This window comes from Hemicordylus capensis, chromosome 5 (genome assembly GCF_027244095.1).
Source record: "Hemicordylus capensis ecotype Gifberg chromosome 5, rHemCap1.1.pri, whole genome shotgun sequence".
In the NCBI taxonomy this organism is placed as follows: domain Eukaryota; kingdom Metazoa; phylum Chordata; class Lepidosauria; order Squamata; family Cordylidae; genus Hemicordylus; species Hemicordylus capensis.
In genome coordinates, this window is record NC_069661.1 from 26,762,894 (window position 1) to 26,778,179 (window position 15,286).

The 15,286-nt window shown below is 47.8% G+C and overlaps 1 protein-coding gene across 1 annotated transcript in view; it reads left to right on the top strand.

Moving 5' to 3' along the window:
- The window catches only part of LOC128328119 (melanopsin-like), a 474,329-nt gene that overhangs the window by 57,749 nt on the left and 401,294 nt on the right, over positions 1–15,286 (top strand). The window lies entirely within an intron of this gene.

The following is a 15,286-nucleotide window of genomic DNA, read 5'->3' on the forward strand; positions in this document are numbered from 1 at the left end:
TCAACCCATAATTCCTCAACACTTGCTGACTTTGGTGAGGTTTTCAAAGGTCTCTATTGACAGGGATTATATTTCTTGACTAGAGGAGGTCAAAGTTCTGTGGTGAAGCCTCATTTCAGCAAGGATGTCATCCCTTGATAATACAGTGTCCACGAAAAGAGCATATGCATTACATGAAGGAAAGTGAAAATCCTCTTACCACGAGGCATGAATTCAGTTTTGCAAGTATCTTCATCAGGTTCACACTCCTTGATGTATTTTTTGCAAGATAGGAGTTTCCCTGGCTCCTCACAAACTTGACATCTTAAAGATGCCGGTGGAGAAAAGAGAAAGGATTGCAAAAGCTCAGGGCTACACATATTTATTTTATATAAAATAAATAAAATATATTAAAAAAATTTAGCCCTGCAATCATTGATCCTTGGGTGTTTAAAATAAACTGCCTGCATCTGAAATGTGTATGTTATAAATCAGTGAATAAATAAGAGCTGGTCTTGTGGTAGCCAAAATGAATTGTCTCCTTTGCTAAGCAGGGTCTGCTCTGGTTTGCATTTGAATGGGAGACTACATATGTGAGCACTGTCAGATATTCCTCTTTGGGAATGGGACCACTCTGGGAAGAACAGAAGGTTCCAAGTTCCCTCCCTGCCTTCCCCAAGATAGGCTCAGAGAGACTCATGCCTAAATTCTTGGAAAAATAACTGCCAGTTTGTGTCGGCAATACAGAGCTAGATGGATCCAGGGTCTGACTCAGTAAAAGGCAGCTTCCTATTTCCCGATATTCCTTGGCTTCCCCAAGATAGGGCTCAGAGAGACTCATGCCAACATTCTTGGCAAAATTACTGCCAGTCTGTGTCGTCAATGCTGAGCTAGATGGACCAATGGTCTGACTAAGTAGAAGGCAGCTTCCTATATCCCTATGTTCCTAAGTTCTTCTGTGTAAGAAGTAATTAGAATAAAATAAAAGCTAATTTATTTATTTATTGCGTCATTATAGCAGCTCATTCCACTGGCAGCTTGGAGATGTCCCAGGAGAAATCAAACCTGCTCTTTGGGGCAGCAGTAACTGTGTATCAGTTAGCAACCCACATGGAAAACAGGCTGATCCCCAATAGAGCAGCTGGCCCAGGAAAGGTGGCACAGCCAAAGATGTACCTGCACTGCAGCAAAAATGTTCACGGCAGCTGGACACCTACTTGAACACACACGTACATCTTTTGCTGTGCCACCCTTCCTGGACCAGCCACCCATCAGCATCTCATAAAAGTGTTGCTAAGAACAGCTCTGTCTCATCCACACATGGATTCTGTGTGTGTGTCCATCACTTGAGGGATCAGCCATCTGGAAGCAGCCTGCCCCTTTTTGCCCCAGTTCACTTCCAGCCCTCTCTCTCCTCGCCCACTGCTTCTTCCCTTCCCGCATAAGGGGGAAGAGAAATACGAGCCCAGGATGACTGACTGCCACTCACCTGCAGAGAGCAGGGCCAGGAGGAGGCCTGTGATCAGGAGAATCTTCATAGCCCTGGACAGATCAGGAGTCTGGAGGGATTCAGAGCAGAGCTGTACCCACCAAGGCAACTGAGGTATCCAGGGTTTGGCTTGGAAGAATTTATAGGCTAAGGGCAGGAGCCCCAGGGCAGTCCCTGGAAGAACCAATTCCATTGGTGTGAGCAGTGATGGAAATGGAGCCCACATGATTTCTGAGAAGTCCCATCATGTGAGATGGGAATTCTGTGCTGAAATCAGGACGTGTCTTTCTGGAACTCCATGCAGTTATGCCAGGTCCAGCTGCCAGTTGTTCCTATTTCACCACCATAGATGCAGGAAAACACTCACCCAGACCCCCAAAGAGGGATCACTTTGTACATCTCACAGTCATCTTTTCACAGCAATCCAGTACCTTTGTGAGTTGTCTGCAGCCCTGAGCCATGTTGTTTATGTTCCATTGCACTGTGCTTCACCTTAAAACAAACAAACAAAAAAAGACCTGAAATCTTGCCCTTCAGCATAATTAACACATATCCATGACCCAAATGTCTAGCACTTTTATTCCGTTTATTTACCCAGTGGCCCGGCCCCTGCTTGCTCCAATCCTGATGGTTGGAGCAAAATGATTCTGTTCTCTATAAAACGGTTTAAATGAAAAGCAAACACCGATATCTGATTTTTATCTGTCAGCCCCCTTATTTTGATCATGATTCAGGAAGAAATTAATCCATGCACCAGGGGCGTAGGGGACTTGCCTTCCACTCCCTGGGCTTTACCAGCTTGTGCTCCTGGAAGTGCTGACTGGGAGCTCCTTTCCCTGCCCTCTTGATGAGGTGAGGAGAGGAGCTCCCTTTCAGGGATTCCACGGACCCTCAACTGGGGAAGGGAAGCTCTGCCAGGGCTGAAGGACTCTGCTCTCAGCATCCCCCCACCCCTGCTGCATCTGATGTCAGATTCAGGGAAGGGGCCAATACCTGGGAGATTTGGGCCCTCTCCCATCCCTCCCCAGTCAGCGTTCCATTCAAATGGGTGCATTGGGCTTCTCCCCCGCCCCCCCCCCGGCACAGCCAGCATTTCGGTGAAACACTGGCTGGAGAGGAAAGGTTCATGCCTCCGCCCCCCGCCCCACAGTTGGTGAGCACTGAATTCGTAATGTGGGGGCAGGGTGGGGGGGTCAAGGGGGCCCTCTGCTCCATGGTACCCACACCACTGCCATACATCGTTAGGGTCTCCAAATTTTATTTACGTTTATTTGCCCACCCTGTATCCCATTATCTTCCACCAACTGCCAAGGTTTAGACTCAGGAATGTGGAGCTAGACCCTCTCTGCTCTAACTGCCAGGCTTTCGGTTTTATGACTCCCTCCCATTAATGTGGGAATGATAAATAGCTGGGTACGGTAGTGTGGTGCTTGGGTGAGCCTAACATTTGCAAAGACATTTTTGCTTCTGTTGTTGCATTTCTTGTTGTGGAGATACAGAAATCTCAGTGTTGCCCAGCTTTGAAATGTACTTTCTAGATGCATAAGCCCACCTGGGGAATGGGAGGTCCACATGAGTGTGTGTGTGTGGGGGGTGTATGTGGTGTGGTGTGGTGCAGGGAATTGGTGGCTTTCCTCTTAACCGCTGACTCTGTTAAACAAGGAGAATGCAAGTCCAATCCTCCCTTCTTTGTCATTTCTCCGTGGTAGAGCTAACGTCTCCTGCTTTGCCAGAACAGAAGGGAAAGTGTGCCGGGAGCCAGATGCTTTAGCTGCTTCCTGAAGAACAGCAGATACAAACTGCTGAATAAAAACATAGGAAGCTGCTGTATACTGAGTTACACCATTGGTCTATCTAGCTCAGTATGGTCTTCACAGATTGGCAGCAGCTTCTCCACGGGTGCAGGCAGGAGTCTCTCTCAGCGGTATCTTGGAGAAGCCAGGTAGGGAACTTGGAACCTTCTTCTCTTCCCGGAGTGCCTCCATCCCCTGAGGGAAATATCTTCCAGTGCTCACATGTGTTCTCCCATTCAAATGCAACCAGGGCAGACCCTGCTTAGCTAGGTGGACAAGTCATGCTTGCTACCACAAGACCAGCTCTCCTCTCTATGATGTGATGCAGTGTTGGCAGCACTCGGCTAGGCCCAGGGACACGGCCAGATGCCACCGATGACTCTGCTCTGCCTGTTTGACTCACCCCTTCATATTATCCCATTAGGGGAGGCCTGTGGTGTTGCAGTGATTGAGGTGAGGTGCTAAATGCTGCATCCCACAATCCTAGTGGGGGCCAACAACCTTTCAGAACTGGCCCTTGCAAGCTTGGAAATCTGTGCAGGGAGCATCTGGCCTTTGCCTCCCCCCACGGTGGCAACTCCAGGTCAGTTGGGCTGGGGAGATGGCTGGGAACAGAGTGGCAAGAAACGCCAGGAGACAATCCACTGTACTAGGCCTTTAGCTTTAACCTAGTCACAAAGATACTCTTCTTTCTGAATCTCTGCCTTCTGGGGTGGTTACTTCACCCTCAGCTGCCAGAGCCTAGTCTTGCCTCACATCAACCTCTCCTCCCAAAGGTAAAACGCTTTCCTAAGATAGATCCCCACCGCATCTCCTCCTCTCCCTTCGCTCTTCCGCCTTTCCCCTTCAAGACAGTTGCTCTTTCATTATCTATTGCCAGCCTCACTTCCAAGGGACATCAATCGGACTAAGCGCCAAAGTGCAGTGAGAAACCCCAATCCTGTATGGAGTGCTCCCCGACATAAATCTGGGCGATATGTGAATGCACACCTGCCCTTCCGTGGGGAAGCAAAGTAAAATTGCCATTTCACAATCTGGGGATGCCCTAGGTGTTGTCAGGTGCCTGTTGAGTAGAGCTGCAGACTGCTTTCTCTCTTCACCCATTTCTCTATACACTGAGGGCTTATGGCCACCGAGCGGGGGGGGAGGGAAAGCTGAGAACAGACTCCTCTTCTCTTCTTGTGTTTCCTGCAAGTTTTTCAAGGTGTATAGAAGAAACTTCTTGCAAAGCTGGCAGAGGCAGGGTGAATCCACCATTGTGCAGAAGGGTGCAAAGAACCCAGCTGCCACTCCCTGTGGTGCTGCCACCTCCCCGTTGGTGAGACACTTCAGCCAGCGCTGAGTTCCCAGCCTGGTTGGAATATATATCTCTACCTTTTGAGGCAAGGAAAGGTGTTTCCAGAGTGCCTTGTGAATGGGGCATGGCCCCCTTTCCGCATAAGGTAGCACTCTCTTGGTGGACATCAGAAGCAGGGTGCCTGTGCTATGGTTCCTCTGGGCTGCCACCACCAGCGGCGTCCTATGTACATATGCAGGGCTCTGATCTCTCCCCAAGAGCTGCTCGGATGGCAGATGTGGAGAGCTTCCTGCCACCTTCTGGTGCCCCAGTGATCTGCTCCATGAGGTGACCACCTCCCTTTGCCTCATGAAAGAGCCATCCCTGCTCGAAGACTGAAGCTAGCCTCGTGCGTTGTGGTGAGAACAAGTTTCATGCCTGTTGGTTACATGGGCCAGAGCCAGAAGTCCAAAATCTCAATTTAAATCATCAAAGCAGCTGTTAATTTGAGTTTTTCAAGGAGAGCTGGTCTACCCATTAAACAGAATTGGTAGACAAGCTCTCCCAAGTAAACCAGTGCAATTGGAGGACTGTTTTTCTGGGGAGAGCTGGTCTTCCAACTGAATTTTATGGGTAGACCAGTCTTCCCAGTAAACCTATTAGTAGAACTGTTCTCCCCACATCACATGATTTTTTAAAAAAAGATTAAAAACCACCTGATTTCCCAATTGTTCTGGGGGTTGGGTAGTGGGTAGCATCATGTCCCAGCACCATCATGTCCATCATGTCCCACCACCATCATGTCCCACCACGCAACACAGAGTGTATTCAGGCAATCCGGTGATTTTCAAGTGTTTTTTAAATGTTTGTCAGGGTCATTTCACATCATTGACCTACTCACCCAGATAACTTTCCATGTGGGGACATCAGTTCTACCAGTTGGTTTTCTCTGAGGACTGGTCTACCCATTCAACCCAATGGGTAGACCAGCTCTCTCCACCAGAACGGCAATTTTGGAGACTGTTTTTCTGGCGGGAGCTGGTCAACCAATTGGGTTTGATGGGTAGACCAGTTCTCCAAGAACCAGAAAATTAAACCTTCCTGGAGAAGAACTCCAGTGGCATGTATCCATGTGTGCAGATAAAAGTGTACCATGGCCTCAGATTTACTGACAGCCTTCCTGGCTAACACACGTCAGGGCAACAATCCATCTCATCATTGGTCATGGTTGGATCATGGTCATGATTCGAACCCTAGAATCACCAGAGATGTCAATAGTGATTCGATTCAAGGTTGAATAGAGCCGATTTGAATTGTATCAATTTGGCATAGGAAGCCACCGTATACCAAGTCAGACCATTGTTCCATCTAGCTCAGTATTCTCTACACACACTGGCAGCAGCTTTTCCAAGGTTACAAGCAGGAGTCTATCTCTCCACTTTACTATCTAGAATGGAGTTCTCCAATAAAGACTCCTTATATTGATTTGAAACTATGAACTGGCTCCATGTTTCTTTTACTCTCAGCATACACACATGCCTAGGCAGACTCCACTATGTTGTGCCTCAGTGCACTCTGCTGTAATAAAAGGGTATCTCTTACCAAAGAGAATTCCCAACAAGTTATGGGCCAGAATCTTCTGCATGCAATCATGCAGATGCTCTTCCCAGAACAGCCCCATCCCTTAAGGGGAATATCTTACAGTGCTCACATATGTCTGTATAGTCAGCAGCAGCAGCAGATCAGTGACTTTGCTAAGGCCATCTGATGAATTCTGAACTTTTGACACAGATCACATTAAGCACTTCTTTCACTGGACAACCATGACTCTCAGTGAAAACATGGCCCAGTTCACACATACAAACTAACTGTGTTTAGCATTAGAATAACTGTATTTAGCACTAACTGGAGTTAAAAATCCTAACTCCAAATTGTGCTGCAGACGTGCCACTAACTGTGGTTAGCAGAGGGAGCGAGGAGTCCCTCAGTGCCTCCCAGCACAATTCCAGCCCACTCCATGGCCAGACTGTGGGCAAAGTGTCACCAGGTCAACCGATCGGCCGCAATTGGACATGATCTCCAGCGGGGGGATTGGGTGCGCGATGCGGGGGAATGTAATCCCACTTTCTCTGCAGGTTGGGAGGGGAACCCACATACACCAGAATGAGATATGCAGTTGGAGCAGGCAAAGGATGCTGGGGGTCCTGCCCCACCATGACCTGGGAAGATGTCACGAGGGTTGAGCTTGGCAGAGCACTCCACATAGACGCATAACTAAACCGCCAAAAGCAGCTTGCAGCTCGGTAAGCTCTCACTCTCATGAGAGGGCCAGTCTTTTAGGGAGATCCCTGTTCCGGCTACAGCATGATCTCCAATCGTGGACTGCGTGGTCACGAGATGAGCCAGCCACTTACCCGCCAAGGAATCCAAAGGGGGACCCACTCTAGTGGGCCTCCTGACTGTACTTGTTGAAAAATAGAAGGTGGAAAAAACCCTCTCCCCCAATCGCTCCTCTGCAGTATTTGCACCCCGGAGGACATCACTACACCTCATGCTCCATAACCTGGCTGCAGGCATACATCCAGAGGGTGGGCCAACCAGGCAACACATTCACTCTGATCTCAAAGTTCCTGGGTTCAGCCCGTTTGTGCACCGGATGCAGATAAGCGGGCGCGGGGAATCGTGGGTTAGGCCACTTTCCCCTACTCCACCAGTCCCAGGGCAACTGGGTCAACTGCAGACACCTTTTGTGATGCCGCACCTGTCCACAGGAGCAGACGTCCAGGGAGGGGGTGGGTTTTTCCCAGGCCACCGTCCCCAGGACTAGGAAAGCAGTCTCTGGGACACCCCTGCCCACCGGTTCCAAACACACCGCTGCCCACCACTTCTCAACCTCTTGCCCCCATGGACTGCCATTCTCAGTGTGCGTAGTCCGTGTGGCCATTTCGTTGCCACACTCATCATCATATCTTGATGAGGAGTAACAAAGGCCTTGTTCATGAGTAACCAGGGGTTGTAAACCACCACCACCCCACCACCGAGGAAGTGCCTGGGACTCACTTCCACAACCTTTCTTATTGAAATATATAATGGATCCCCACAAAACCTCCCAACATGCAAGTTAACAGAGAGCATCTAGATGCCCCCTTTCCCCTATTCCTTTTGTTGAAAAGTGGTATATAAATATTGGTGGTTGTTGTTAATGTGACTTGAAGCAATTCTTTCCCCCCGCCCCCGTTTTGTCGCTTGGCTTCATTGGGAGATATGCAACGGTTGGAAATGGAAATGCAAACTCCTTTGCCTTTAAGAGTCTGAATTAAGAGACAACTTTAAGAGTCTAAATTTCTTTTGCTATATCTTGCTCTAGATATTTTTTCTTTATTTTCTGTTGTAATTAATTAGAAAGATGAGGTTTTTCATCATGAAAAATGATTGGTTTTATATTGTCTTTATGGTGATTTGTTTCCGTCTACTTTGGTTTACTTTTTATAAAAACTCTTATTAAAAAAAGAAATGAATGAATAAAAGAAATGCTAGCTGTCTTGTGGGGTGAGGAAGCCCAGCACACCCATGTCTGAAAGGAACGCTGAATGGGGAGGGATGGGAGAGGGCCCAAATCTCCCAGGTATTGGCCCCGCCCCTGAACATGACCTCAGATGAAGCCGGGGGGGGGGGGATGCTGAGATCAGAGCCCTTCAGCCCTGGCAGAGCTTCCCTTCCCCAGTTGGGGGTCCGTGGAATCCCTGAAAGGGAGCTCCTCTCCTCACCTCCTCCAGAGGGCAGGGAAAGGAGCTCCCAGTCAGCACTTCCAGGAGCACATGCTGGTAAAGCCCAGGGAATGGCAGCCAAGAACCCTACGCCCCTGGTGCATGGATTAATTTCTTCCTGAATAATGATCAGAACAAGACGGCGTGACAAATAAAAACCTGCTCTCTGTGTTTGGTGTAAAATTTTATAGAGAACAGAATCATTTTTGCTCCAACCGTCAGGGTTGGAGCAAGCACAGGCCAGGCCACTGGGTAAATAAACAAAACTGGAAAAAAATTGCTAGACATTTGGAGCATGGATATGAGCTAATTATACTGAAGGGCAGGATTTCAGGTATTCTTTTTTTAAGGGGGAACACAGAGAAATGAAACAAACAACTTGGCTCAGGGCTGCAAAAAACTCACGAAGGTACTGGATGGCTGTGAAAAGATGACCGTGTGATGTACAAAGTGATCCCTCTTTTGTGGTCTAGGTGAGTGTTTTCCTGCATCTATGGTGGTGAAATAGGAACAACTGGCAGCTGAACCTGGCATAACTGCATGGAGTTCCAGAAAGACACGTCCTGATTTCAGCACAGAATTCCCATCTCACATGATGGGACTTCTCAGAAATCATGTGGGCTCCATTTCCATCACTTCTCACACCAATGGAACTGGTTCTTCCAGGGACTGCCTTGGGGCTCCTGCCCAGGGGTGCAGCTATAATTGGGCGAACAGGTTCAAAGAACCCGAGCCGCGCCCAATAATGAGCCGCAATTAGCGGCTCTGACACGTCCCCCACGTCTGACATCAAATGCAGGGGCGGGAGTTTAGCTCCAGAGCAGGGGCCGCGCGGACCCTTCGAGAGCTAAACAAAGGCTGGTGCTGAGAATGCAGCACCAGCCTAACTAGCTCCTGAAGGGGCCGCCCAGCCCCTTCAGGAGCTAAGACTGGTGCTGCGTTCGCAACGCAGCCCAGAAGCGGCTCTCCCCTGCAGGGAAGAGCCTCTTGTGGGCTTTGCTGCGAACGCAGCACCAGCCTTTGTTTAACTGCTGAAGGGGCCACATGGCCCCTTCGGCAGTTAAGCTGCTCCTCCCGAACGGAGCCTCAAGGCTCCGTTCGGGAGCCAGACCACGCCCCCCGTGTCTGACGGCAGACACGGGGGCGTGGCTATCCCCTGCGTATGATGTCAGATGATGGGGCGGGGCTATCGGGGCGCCTGCCGCGGCTGCACACAGGCCGCCGGCGGGCTAGCTACGCCCCTGCTCCTGCCCTTAGCCTATAAATTCTTCCAAGCCAAACCCTGGATGCCTCAGTTGCCTTGGTTGGTGCAGCTCTGCTCTGATTCCCTCCAGCCTCCTCAAGTGATGGTCACACACACAGAATCTATGTGTGGATGAGACTGAGCTGTTCTTAGCAACCCTTATATGAGTTGCTGATATGTGGCTGACATGCCAAACCCACATGGAAAACAGGCTGATCCCCAATAGAGCAGCTGGCCCAGGAAGGGTGGTACAGCAAATGATGTACCTGCACCACAGCACAAATGTTCACGGAAGCTGGACACTTGCTTTAACACACAAGTACACTGTGCTTTTCCATGTGGACTTGGCATGTCATCCACCCATCAGCAACTCGTAAAAGGGTTGCTAAGAACAGCTCAGTCTCAGGCATCCAAGTGCCGTCCCTTCCCTTGCTTCAGTCCTTCCAACAGAATGCCAACTGATACACAGTTACTGCTGCCCCAAAGAGAAGGTTTGATTTCTCCTGGGACATCTCCAAGCTTCCAGTGAGATGAGCTGCTGTAATGATGCAATAAATAAATAAATTAGCTTTTATTTTATTCTAATTACTTCTTACACAGAAGAATTTAGGAATATTGGGATATAGGAAGCTGCCTTCTACTGAGTCAGACCGTAGATCCGTCTAGCTCAGTATTGCCGACACAGATTGGCAGTTATTTTTCCAAGAATTTAGGCATGAGTCTCTCTGATCCTATCTTGGGGAAGCTAGGGAGGGAACTTGGAACCTTCTGTTCTTCCCAGAGTGGCCCCATTCTCAAAGAGGAATATCATACAGTGCTCACACATGTAGTCTCCCATTCAGATGCAAACCAGAGCAGAACCTGTTTAGCAAGGAGACTATTCATCCTGGCTACCACAAGATCAGCTCTTATTTATTCATTGATTTATAACCTACACATTTCAGATGCAGGCAGTTTATTTTAACATTCAAGGATGACTGATTCAAGGGCTATATAAATATATTTTTAATATTGTAATGTTATGTCTGAGAACAGACCTTATATGTGTAGCCCTGAGCTTTTGCAATCTTTCTCCTGTTTGCAGTGGCATCTTTAAGATGTCAAGTGTGTGAGAAGCCAGGGGTGCTCTTTTGCAAAACATGCATCAAGGAGTGTGAACCCGATGAAGATACTTGCAAAACTGAATTCATGCCACGTGGTAAGAGAATTTTCACTGGTGGTTGTTGTTAATGTGACTTGAAGCAGTTCTGCAACTCCCCCCGCCCTTTTGTCCCTTGGCTTCATTGAGAGATATGCAATAGTTGGAAATGGAAATGCAAACTCCTTTTCCTTTTGAGAGATGCCTTTCTCTGGTAGGAAACTTGGGTGAGACCAGTTCATAATATGGTACCTCTTCTCGGCTCAACAAAACGTGCCCTCCAGTCTCACAAATCTTAGGAACCAGTCGCAGGCTGGGGGCTGTGGTCACCATAACCAAGTCCAGAGCTTGAATGGGGGTTGGGTTATCCAGGGCCATATTGTCCATTGCTTGAATTGAATTGAAGGGGGGTGATGTGGAACTAGATACTTCATCTGGGTTTTGAAGTACAACAGGGAAGTATTGCGGAAGTACCCAGTGCTCAGTCAGAAAAACTAGGTATAGCCCAACAGCATGGGCAGACACCACTAAGGATTCTAGAAAACCAGACATTTATCCAGTAAACCATTTCAGTGCTGGGATTTACACTCCAAGGCCTTGTGTCCATTGCTGGAAATGGGAGCTTGAAACTGAGGCAGAAGCTTCATCTGCAGCTTGAACGATAGCAGGCAGATACTGCTAAAGTACATACTGCTCTCAATTGGCAAAATTATTCATGGTCCAGTGACATGGATGGACATCACTGATGGAGACCAATACCCAGAGACCAACTAGGGTGGGTCTGGTCCTCAATTTTTCTCTGTCCCCCTGTTTTCTCAGCCCATTTTCTCTAAGGAAAGTAAGCTCATGAGATCACCCAGAAAGATGTTTGTCTGTATACATTTTGCAATGCATTGACTGATTTGGAGAGGAGAGCTGGTCTTGTGGGAGCAAGCATGACTTGTCCCCATAGCTAAGCAGGGTCTGCCCTAGTTGCATATGAATGGGAGACCTGATGTGTGAGCACTGCAAGATATTCGCCTCAGGGGATCAAGCCACTCTGGGAAGAGCAGAATGTTTCAAGTTCCCTCCCTGGCTTCTCCAAGATAGGGCTGAGAGAGATACCTGCCTGCAACCTTGGAGAAGCCGCTGCCAGTCTGTGAAGACAATACTGAACTACATAGACCAATGGTCTGACTCAGTATATGGCAGTTTCCTATGCCCCTATGACTAAATTTGATACAGTTGTAGGGCTGCATGAACATTTTAGGTGCAAGTGAACTGCCTAACCAATTGGGACAAGATTTTGCACATTTGTAGGGACACTCACCAGTGTAGTTTGTGCTGATGTCATCCTCCCCAGTTCAAGATGGAGGGTGCCTGAGGTGCAAGTTGGCTAACTTGTGAAGATGGTAATTATCAGTTAGGATTATAGTCAAAGGAAAGTAAGCAGATGAGTTCTTACCAGAACTTTTGTTCTCCCCACTGCACTCTGAGGCTCGCAACAGGCTGTACTGTTGACCCTGCTCTGTATGTTTTACTTGGCTTATCAAGCTGTCCTTCCAGAACCTCAAGCTAACTGAGGAGAATTGGAAAAATTATTTTCTCAGCCTCTGTTGCACCAATTCACTGGGAAATGCAGATCACACTTGAATAACATAAGAACATCCCTGCTAGACCAGGCCCAAGGCCCATCTAGTCCAGCATCCTGTTTCACACAGTGGACCACCAGATGCCACTGGAAGCCACAGGCAGGAGTTGAGGGCATGCTCTCTCTCCTGCTGTTACTCCCCTGCAACTGGTACTCAGAGGCATCCTGCCTTTGAGGCTGGAAATGGCCTGTAGCCCTCCGACTAGTAGCCAATGATAGACCTCTCCTCCATGAAGTTATCCAAACCCCTCTTAAAGCCATCCAGGTTGTTGGCTGTCACCACATCTATTAATTAATTAATTAATTAATTAATTAGCATATTTTAACCAATAAAGATAAACATATTAAATAGTTTTAATTTTAATAGTTTTAATAGTTTTAACTTTTAATAGCTTTTTAATAGTTTAACTTTTAATAGCTTTTTAATAGTTTTAACTTTTAGTAGTTTAACTTTTAATAGCTTTTTAATAGTTTTAACTTTTAACTTTTAAAAACTTCTAAATTTTAGTAGTTTTCAACTTTTTATTAAATTATAAAAAGTTAAAACTATTAAAATGCAATTAAAACAGAATTAAAACACATTTAAAACATATCTAATTAAAAACCTGGGTGAACAAATGCGTCTTGACTACCCTTTTAAATGTTGTAAGAGATGGGGAGGCTCTTATTTCAGCAGGAAGTGTGTTCCAAAACCTCGGGGCAGCAATGAAGAAGGCCCGTCCGGATTACCTACCAGATGAGTCGGTTGCAACTGCAGACAAACCTTTCCAGATTATCTCAATGAGCGGTGCCGTTTATAGCAAAGAAGACATTCTCTTAAATATCCATGGCCCAGGCTATTTAGGGCTTTGTGGGTTATAACCGAAACCTTTTACTCTGCCTGGAAATGTATCGGCAGCCAGTGTAGATGTTTTAAGATAGGAGTGACATGGTCTCTCGGAGATGACCCAGAGACCAACCTGGCTGCCACATTCTAGTTGCAGAGAATTCCACAAGTTGATTATGCATTGTGTGAAAAAGTACCTCCTTTTGCTGGTCCTAAATTTCCTGGCAATCCATTTCATGGGATGACCCCCTGGTTCTAGTGTTATGTGAGAGGGAGAAGAATGTCTCTCTATCAATTTCTTCACACCATGCATAATTTTATAGACCTCTTATCATTTCTCCCCGCAGTCATCTTTTTAATAAACTCAGTAGCCCCAGGTGTTGTAGCCTTGCCTCATAAGAAAGGTGTTCTAGGCCCCTGATCATCGGGGTTGCCCTCCTCTGCAGTTCTACAATGACCTTTTTTAGATGTGGTGACCAGAATTGTATGCAGTGCTCAAGGTGTGGCCATACCATAGTTTTGTATAAGGGCATGATGATATTAGCAGTTTTATTTTCAATTCCCTTCTTAATGACCCCTAGCATGGAATGGGCCTTTTTCACAGCTCCCGCATATTGAGTCGACATTTTCAACGAGCTGTCCAGTGAGGATTGGGAAGCCCAAATTCCAAAGTCACAATCTCTCCATCAAAAGCGCCAAGCAGATTTGATGTGTTGTTTCCAGCAGTTTGTTCAAGGCACAGACTGCCCGATTTATAGTCAGCAGCCAGGTGCACTTAATCAAGACTCCACCCCCACCAGCTGCCATAGGTTCAATCCAGCTTCTGCCTTCCCGCCAGCTGACTAGTCCTTTGTAATTCCCTCACCTGCTGCTGACATTTTCCCCGTCTGCGTTCTCAAGGAGATAGTGGCCATTGAAACTCTGGCTCAGATCCTAACCCTTCTCTTCAAAGATCACCCAGCCCTGCTAGGCCCTCCTGTGCCAAACACTCGCCCCAACCTGTCTCAGTTACTCTCCCATTCATGTTACCGGCCTGCTCCTCCTCCTCAGGTGCCTCCCTACTTTCTAGTAAGTCACCTGCCTCCCACTCCTCTCCAATGTCCTCAGGTAGGGGCATGACAGTCTCTTGGTCAATCACTGACAGCTCTGATCCCATCAACATATACTTGAAGTTGGGGTTTTTCGTCCCAACGTGCATCTCTTGACACTTGCTAACACTGAACCGCATTTGCCATTTTTCCACCACTCACCCAGTTTGTAGAGATCCCTTGGAAGCTCCTCACAATCAGTTTTGGATTTCACTACGCTAAAAAAATTGGTATCATCTGCAAATTTGGCCACCTCACTGCTTACTCCTGCTTCTAGATCATTTATGAATAAATTAAAAAGCACCAGTCCCAATACAGATCCTTGGGGGACCCCACTTCTTACTTTCCTCCATTGTGAAAAATCTCCATTTATTCCTACCCTCTGTTTCTTGCCTTTCAACCAGTTAGCAATCCACACATGGAGGAGGGTCTCACGATTGGTGAGACCCGCCTCCAGAGGGTTTGTGGGGAGAGCGGGCTTAGATGATCATGAAGCCCTCCCCGGGTGGCCAGATTGGCCGCCCACATGACTGCCGTCTCCATCATGGAGCCTGCAGGGGCTGCGGGGATCGTTGGCAACGCCGCCCCCGGAAGTTCCAGCATCCTCTGCGTGAGTGCATAGAGCATACAGGAGAGACCCTCGAGCCGGGAGGCTGCTTTTTAGCCTACCAATCGAGGGTCTCCTCTTGAGTTGCTACACCATGGAGCCAGCCACGGCAACACACGAAAGTAGAGCCCAGGTTCGCGGAGTGCTCGCTTTGCAAACCTGGGCTTAGGCGAGGGCTCCATAAGTGGGTAACCCGCTGGAGAGCAACCCAGTGGATCTCACGGTCGCCAGAAAGCGGGCTAGGCTCCCTTAGCCTGCTATTTGGCGAACATGAAAATCACCTCATGGTCATTGATGAGGAGCTTTGTCGAAAGCTTTTTGGAAGTCCAGGTATACTATCCTGTGCCATGAAGACTGACACAAAGAACTCATTTAGCTTCTCTGCAACCTCCATATCCTCCTTCATAATCCCTTTCACTCCCTCATTGTCTAATGGTCCAACTGCCTGCC